Genomic DNA, 8,260 nt, shown 5'->3' with positions numbered 1-8,260 from the left:
TTATCATGTAAATATTTTGAATTACAGATAGAAACGTCTTTATTCCGGCTTCTTGTGGACCCTCCTCACGTTTAGTGAATTCACTTCCTGTTTACATCTAATTAAGATCCACTTGGTTCACATAATAATATAATTAATGCAGGAGCATCCGTGAAAGGAGCTGCTGTGGAGAGTGAAGGATCAATGCTAGATTATATTTTCTCTGCCTTCAAACTTCAAACTGACCTTGATGCTGTTTCTAATCCAAGTAAACACATTAAAAAAACAACAAAAAAACAAGACCCCACTGTGTGAGTCTGTACACCGATCAGCTCTCATGTACTATAATAATAATATTTAATAATAAGAACCTTTATTTGTATAAAACCTGTCATACAGGGAACGCACCTCAGAGCCCTTCACAGCAGAGACGTCATAATCAGAGAGCTACACAAGCGTTAAATATAAAGCCCACTTCATAGAAATAATAATATAAATAAAAATATTAAATTAGATCACATATGATGCACATGAGAAGAGCACTCAAAAAAGCCCTCAGAGAGTCACTTACTGGCTTTAAGCTGTTAGCCAACGCTATGCTAGGTTGGCATAACTACAGCGATGCTACTGCTAACATAAACAGACAGAGAGTAGCTTAAGCTAGGTTAGCACAACTTTAACAATGCAACGTAAATGAAACGCATGACCGAACAAAGCATGCGTCAGTCGTCCTGACTCATGGCAAAGAGAGTTAAAGTGAACCAGGACACATGCTGAGTCATTGTTAATGTGAACCAGGAGACATGCTGAGTCATTGTTAATGTCACAACGTGGTTCTGAACTGATCTGTCAGTAGTTCTGCTCAGCCCATTCCTGTGATGCTGCCTGGCTGAAGCTTCCTCCTGAACTGCTGAGAAGACAGCGGTGAGGACTGAAGGACTGAATGGAGTCAGAGCTCCACGACCTAGAGCAGTACACAACAGCTGTCCTGGGATACATCAGATTCTGCACAGACCTTGTCACCGTGGACAAGCACATCCGGGTTCATCCCAACACCAAGCCAAGGATGACCAAAGAGGTACGGAACCTGCTTTGAGAGAGGAACAGCGTCTTCAGGTCTGGTAATGGGGCGTTGTATAGCACTGCCAGAGCCAACCTGAAGAAAGGCATCAGAGGTCAAGGCTGCGTAGAGAAGGAGGATCGAGGACTGCTTCTGGAGCAACGATTCCAGGCAGGTGTGGCAAGGCATCCAACACATCACCAACTATAGACCCAGCAGCCTGTCAACGGACCACGGGAGTGCCTCACTAACGGAGGAGCTCAACAACTTCTTCTTTGAGGTGCAGCCACCAGAGACGGATGTCCTACACCCACCAGCCCACAGCAGACGTGACACTGGAGGAGCAGCAGGTGAGGCAGGTGCTGAAGGCGGTGAACCCAAGGAAGGCCTCGAGTCCTGACGGCATCTCAGAACAGGTGTTGAGACTATGCAGATCAGCTGGCTGGGGTCTTCACCACCATCTTCGACCAGTCCCTAAGTCAGGTCGCTGTCTCTTCCTGCCTGAAATCCTCCACCATTGTCCCCCTCCCTGAGAGGTCCATGTTTTGGTTCATAGTTTGTACCATCAGTGGTTGATCAGGAAAAGACCAAAGTGCAGACACACAGTAGGTCAGTTATAAAAATAAAACTATGATCCAATCTTACTGCTTGGCAGCAAAAGAGGGCTGGAATATCCAGGTGAACAGGGTCCAACAAGAGAAAACCAAACATCAAGTCAAAAAGTCCAACTAATAAAAAAAAAAGAGGCTTAAACATGGTCACCAGATGAGACCCAGAATCCACGAGGCAGCAGGTAAACAGGGTCTACTAGCCAGAGCTGAGGAACACGAGGAGAAACATCCAGGTGAACAGGCAGGTAATCCAGCAAAGTAGGGTTGCAAACAGGACTGAACAGGAACAACTGGCAAAGACTACACTGCAAAAAAGGATTTTAAAGAAAGTAAAAAAAGTCTTGTTTCTGGGAAATTGTTCTTATTTTTTGTCTAAAAAGTAAAACAATCTTTACAAGCAAGTTTTTGCTTCAGAAAATTTGTCTAATTTTAAGAAAATATATCAAACTTTTTCTTAATAAGATTTTACAGCTAAAATTGAGCCAGAATTACTGGTAACAAGCAGCAATGTGGTGGTTCACATGGTTCACATGAAATCCCAGCAGAGGAACAAGATTGTTTTTCTTATTTGAAGAGAAAGACAAATTGCTAAAGTTCTCAATTTAAGAAACTGCACCAATCATAGTTTGAATTCATCTGTTTGCTGCTGGAATTGTTTTGACACTGGAACCAGAATGTTGCTGGATTCTTGTTATGCTGTTAGAACAGGATTAGGGCTTGTGCACTTTTTGACATTTGCAATATTGTATGTTGTTAAAATATGGATTATATTCTGGTACACTCACTTTAGACAGTAAAAATGAATGTATGTGTGAATGGGTGAATGAGAAACACATTGCAAAGCACTTTGTATAAAAACGCTGTATGAGTGCAGACAATTCACCATAATAGTCAGAAGATGATCTGGTTAAAGACGTTCTTTCAGCCGATTTAAATCTGAAACTGAGCCACCTTCATGACATTGAAAACTGGCTTTAAGATCAGCATACCTCGCTAACCCACTGATCTCACTTTGCAGTGCAGAACTCTGGATGTAGACCAACACAGGAAACACAAACAGGAAATAACAAGACATGAAAAAGGAAAACAGACAGAAATGAGTCAAACAAAATAAAACTATAAAACCAAAACCAATAACATGACACAGCCAGCAGCTCATTTATCACATCTGCTTTTGGAAACTCTGGTCTCTGTGAATGTAGACGCTTGTTTTCATGGACTGTTGTACGACGTGAACATTTGTGTGAATGTGTGTCATGATGTTGGTGCGTGTGGTCGACGACCAAGCGTTCTGTCTAGAAGTCTACTGATGATCCACAACAGTGGAAGCTCCAGTTATGAGCCCTGAAAACCAAGAACTATCTGCAGTTCTGACCTCAGACTTAAACAGGGGTTCATTTAAAAGATGTTTAGACAATAAATAAATAAATCTCTATGTTCTGTCTTTCCATTGATAAACAGTACTACTGATGAAACACAATAAATCACAAATGATTCTGTTGTCCTGATCCATGGGTGTTGATGAAACTGTGCAGAAGGTCTGTCAGCTCTTTGTATCGACGGTTGTTAAACCATACAAATATATTTGTACCCACAAACTAGATTTTTCAGTGAACTGTTGTTCTGGCAACTTAATCACCTGCAAACCTTCTGTCTCTTGCTGCTGCAGCTCGATGACTGTTCTGTCTGTTGATGGAGGAAACCGCATGTTTCTTCCTGTTCTGTTTAAAGCAGAACACAGGGCTGATAAGAAAAACAGCTATACTGTCGCTATCCGGCCAGTTCAGCCTCCTGGTCGACCACATCTCCACCTACAGAGCAGCAGACATGAGTCACATCACGTCTTTCAGTTCTATAGAAAAACCACAGAGCAGAACTCTCACACAAACTGTTTTAACCTTACAGAATAGAATAGAATAGAAATGTACACGCCACAGCAGCATCCAAAAAGCACAAGAAAATAACAATAATTCAGTAATACGCATCCTGGTGTCGGCACACAGCAGGTCCAAGTCAGTCCACATGCTGGCTGAATGTGGGGAGAGCGGCAGAGAGCCATGTCTGGTTAAAGTCTCCTGAGATGACCATCAGAGACTGAGGCTGTGATGTTTGCAGCTGGGACACTGAACTCTGGAGGAGTTCACAGGCTGTTACTGGCCAGTCTTCCCCCTCTCATGGGCTCGGTGTCTCTGTGGTGACGTATGGTTGTTTGACTGACCACTGCTCATTCGGTGATGGTTGTTGAGCTTTGCATTGTGTGTTTGACAAACTGCAGACATGTAGAAGCCGGTTGGATCTGAAACATGTGAAGAACCAACTCTTCCTACGTGGTTCCTGCATTATTGTGGGCAGAACCTGCTGCGTCACAGACGTTAAGGAAAATATTGGCACTAAGCTGCTCACGGACACACGATGGAAACTGAAGAGGCGAATGAACGCTCTATTCAACAGGGAGCTGTCTGAAGACACAGTGCTTCCCTCTGATCTTCTGTTGGTTAGTTCAATGCAGCAGCTCAGTGAATGCAGCTGCTGTGTTTGAAGCCTTGTGATGGTTGGAAACTCCCTTCTCTGCCTCATCAAAGCTCTTAAAACTCCCAGAAGTTTCCTCTAAGTGTTTCTGCGGAGTTTATACGATGGAGGAGATTAGAAAGTACAGTAATGAATAATAAATGAATTCCCAGAAGCTTCCAGTGGACGGCATGATACGAGCAGCTCCTGGAAGTCTGGGCGAGTAGAGCAGAGTGGAGTGTTAGTGTCTCTGAGAAAAACCTGAAGAAGAAATCCTCCTCTGAAGGGTGCAGTTACAGTCCGACAGTAGATTCAACTAATATCTAAACTTCACGCTGAAATCATCCATCAGCTGAAAGCACTACGGCAAAACAAGAAAACTGCACTGGCAGCTCTACTTGAAGGTGGAGAGCTTTAAAGTTTGGAGTTCAGAGCACCATCTGGGGGATTCTGTCTCTATAATTAAAGACCTAAGCTGCAGTTAGTCACATGAAGACATGTGAAAAGACAAACGCTCCTCTGCTGTGACTGGAGTTGAACTCAACAGCTTCCTATTTGGGCTAGAAAAGGTTTATCAGATATGGAAGAAGACGACATGTTTCCTTGTCTGACTGGTGATTAAGACAAGTTTTAAAAATATCAAGTAGAATCACTGTCTGAGAAGTCTGACTCAGTTTAAACCTAAAAACAGAGATCTTTGTGGATTAGGGGGATTTCAGCTTCTCTTTNTGGTCTTTGTACCACCACAGTGTGATCTCTGCAGCGTCGTCCACAGCACACAGCAGGGAGCAGCTGTCAGAGCTCACACTCAGTCTGTGGACAGCAGGGGGCGCTACAGAGCCTGCAGAGGACAAGATGGACACTGAAGGTTAGACAAGAACTAAAACTTCACCTTCTGTTTAGAAACAGGGCTCCGGGGCACATTTTTGGATCATAACCTTATCACTCAAGCGTATAGGGTGAATACAAAGAATGTGCTTTGTTTTTTTTTTTTTTTTTGTTTTTTGTATTTTTTTTTTTTTCCCCATACAGGTACAGGCACTTTGTAAATATGTTATGGGTCCAAATAGAGTGGGTAATGTAAGTAGAGTGTAATGTGTATTGCTGTCTGTTCAAGCTAAAAGTTGTAAAAAAGAAATAAAAACTTGAATTCCAAAGAAACAGGGCTCCGAAAAATAATGTTATAATCCTTTGTTCAGGTACAACAGGTAGTTAGACAAAGCAGACAATGAGGTGATAAATGTCTGGTTCAGGCTTCAGAAAGAGGAACAAAGAGGCGTTAACGGAAAAGAAAAGAGCAGCTGTGGTGCAGGTAATGATGGATGAACAGGTGGGAGGTGATCCAGGTGGTAAAATACTGAGATACTGCAGCGTCAGATGGAGGCTGAAAGACAAGCATTGACTTGAAAACACCTGGAAGCAGATGAATAAATGAAATCCAGACAGAAGGTGACGTGACATCGTTTTACTGGAAAAGAGCTTTTAGAACCACATCAGGAAACTGAACACGCCATTAAAAAACCACTTTAAACCACCGGCATCCTGTCTTTATATCTACATTAATCCATCTTTATATTGTTATTTATGTAACATACTTATGATACCAGCGTCTTGTTCTATCCATATACTAACCATGTTCCTCCTGTATGTGTATACGTATCTTCAGCACATTCATCCTGCCCTCAAGCTTTAACTACCCATCTCATAGTGCACTGCTTCTGCTGCTTCTTTTGCTCTTCTGAGATGTTGAATTGTATTTTCTTGTCTTCTAATCTAATCTAATCTAATCTAATCTAATCTAATCTAATCTAATCTAATCTAATCTAATCTAATCCAGTTGAGGAACACTTTCCTGCTCTCGGTTCAGTTTCCGACTGATGTAAACACTGGATAAGTGTGTGAGGAGACATTTAAAGCCATTTCCTTCCTGTTTTCTTAAACTGACCTCTCATGTGTCACTGTGACTCCTGAGTTCTAAAATAAAAAAGCCTCTGACATGAATTTTCTTCAGTTTTCCAACAGATCATGAAGATTTTCTCATATTTTATCTGACTGGAGTTCAGCATCACACTCGTGGTTTCTTCATCACGAGGCAACTCGTTACTCAACATCAGCTGATGACATGATTTGGTCATTTCACATTTTATTCCCATGAACTGAACCACAAGGAGACACGACAAATCAGAGTCACAGTTTTATCCACATTTTTCACATGAAGTCCTGCAGCTCTATGAAACAGAACAACATGAAGGAGAGAGAACTCAGACACGTCCTCAGTCAGTAGAACTGTTAGAATGATGGAAACCAGGAAAAGACAGTTTGGTCTTCACATCCTGCAGATGTTGAACNTTGTTCAGAGTGACTCTAAACTTGTTGTCATTGTGGACAAATCATTAACTTACAAAACATTATTTTTCGGAGCCCTGTTTCTAAACAGAAGGTGAAGTTTTAGTTCTTGTCTAACCTTCAGTGTCCATCTTGTCCTCTGCAGGCTCTGTAGCGCCCCCTGCTGTCCACACCCTGAGTGTGAGCTCTGCCAGCTGCTCCCTGCTGTGTGCTGTGGACGACGCTGCAGAGATCACACTGTGGTGGTACAAAGACCAGGAGGTGGTGAACCAGAGCAGCTCTGCTGGATCTCTGCCTCTCACTGTGACCAAGCAGGACCTCAACTCCTCTTACAGATGTGTGGCTGGAAACCCTGCAGAGGAAAAGACTCTCCTGGTGGATCTTCAGGGGGTCTGTGGACCAAACTTCACCACAAACACAGAAAACACAGAACAAAGACGTAAGATCGATTCTAACACTAATCTTTGTCATTGGATCGTATGTTTTGTGTTTTGCTTGACGATCAGGGTTCTGTTTGACAGGTTGGATCATAACTGGACTCCGCATCTTTGCTGTTGTCAGTTTGTTTACACTTGCTGCCGTTTTCATCAAGTGTGTCAACAAGAAGACAACCACAGAAAGACAAGGCAGGTGTTGGTTTGGTGTTCATTTACTCCTACTGCTGGGTTACACACTTTTATCTGTGTTTAAAACAATGATGTGTAGATTTAAGAACACTGCTCCAGGACTGGACCTTCACTGGAGACAGAAGTCTAGGACTTGTGGATCATTTGCAGTTTCTTGTGTTCAGACTCTTTTTCCTCTGAGCTTTTGTTCATGATGTGTTGCCTGCTTTGGAGAGTAAATCTGCTGCTGATGAGTGTTTTCCGTGAACATGTTTTATCTGATTGTGGTGTTTCTGTAAAACATGCTTAGATGTGGACCAAATGCAAAGCCAGGTGGAGAACGATGTTCTAGAGGAGTGAGCAGAGACACAGATTTATTTGCAAATGAACAACAATTTATTACAGTTTAACAAAACTGACAATAACTGTTAAAACAGGACAATGCCAAGATTCAGTAACCCCCAAAATCAAACAGAGTCCTGTTGGACAGGGAAACCAAGAGTCAACACAACACAGAAAGCGTCCTTAATGCCTCTCTGAGAGATTCCTCTGGTTGGTCTTCCTTCCTTGTGTCACTCTGTTGTTGGTGTGTTTTCTGTCTACCCGGGCAGGATGAATGTGTGCAGTGGAGATCGTTCCTCATCTGGAGATCCTGTGACATCAACAGAGTCTTTCCAGTGAAGACGGAGACAGCTGGCCACGCTGCTTCAAACGTCCAGCTCAAGAAGTTCTCACTGGGTCTGGCTCGCCATCGCGTTCAGCAGAACTTAATCCAAGCATCTGATCCACTCAACAAAACAAAGAAGATGGAAAATGCTGGATGCATCTCCAACAGCTGGCTCCTCTGTTCTCTGGTTCTGAGCTGCATGTATTTATGGATCCGGCATGTTTTATTTTCCCCTCAGAATCTATCTCATCTAATCTTGTTGGTCGCTTTTTAAATAAGACATGCAAAAAAAAAAAAGTCTTAGCAACACAACCGTCATGATGACTAAATATCACCTTAATGTAAAGAACCGAGCTGCTCTAAACAAGGAAAGATATAAAGACTGAATTACAGCAAGTCAACCGAACAACAACTTGTCAGACAATCTACTTTCTACATGTGTTTTATAATAAAGTGAAAAAGGCTGTTTTAAATAAACACAGCT

The 8,260-nt window shown here is 42.4% G+C and overlaps 1 long non-coding RNA gene across 1 annotated transcript; it reads left to right on the top strand.

Annotated features, from left to right (window-relative positions):
• The first annotated feature begins 5,006 nt into the window (after nt 1-5,006).
• On the top strand, nt 5,007-7,912 carry LOC103370021 (uncharacterized). The gene is made up of 3 exons (XR_520860.1): nt 5,007-6,943; nt 7,026-7,130; nt 7,721-7,912. It is a non-coding gene; the product is annotated as an uncharacterized LOC103370021 (long non-coding RNA).
• The last annotated feature ends 348 nt before the right edge of the window (nt 7,913-8,260 follow it).

Source organism: Stegastes partitus, unplaced genomic scaffold (genome assembly GCF_000690725.1).
Source record: "Stegastes partitus isolate 25-593 unplaced genomic scaffold, Stegastes_partitus-1.0.2 Scaffold1360, whole genome shotgun sequence".
In the NCBI taxonomy this organism is placed as follows: Eukaryota; Metazoa; Chordata; class Actinopteri; family Pomacentridae; genus Stegastes; species Stegastes partitus.
The sequence above is the reverse complement of the archived record's forward strand: the minus strand, read 5'-3'. Positions and strand labels throughout refer to the sequence as shown.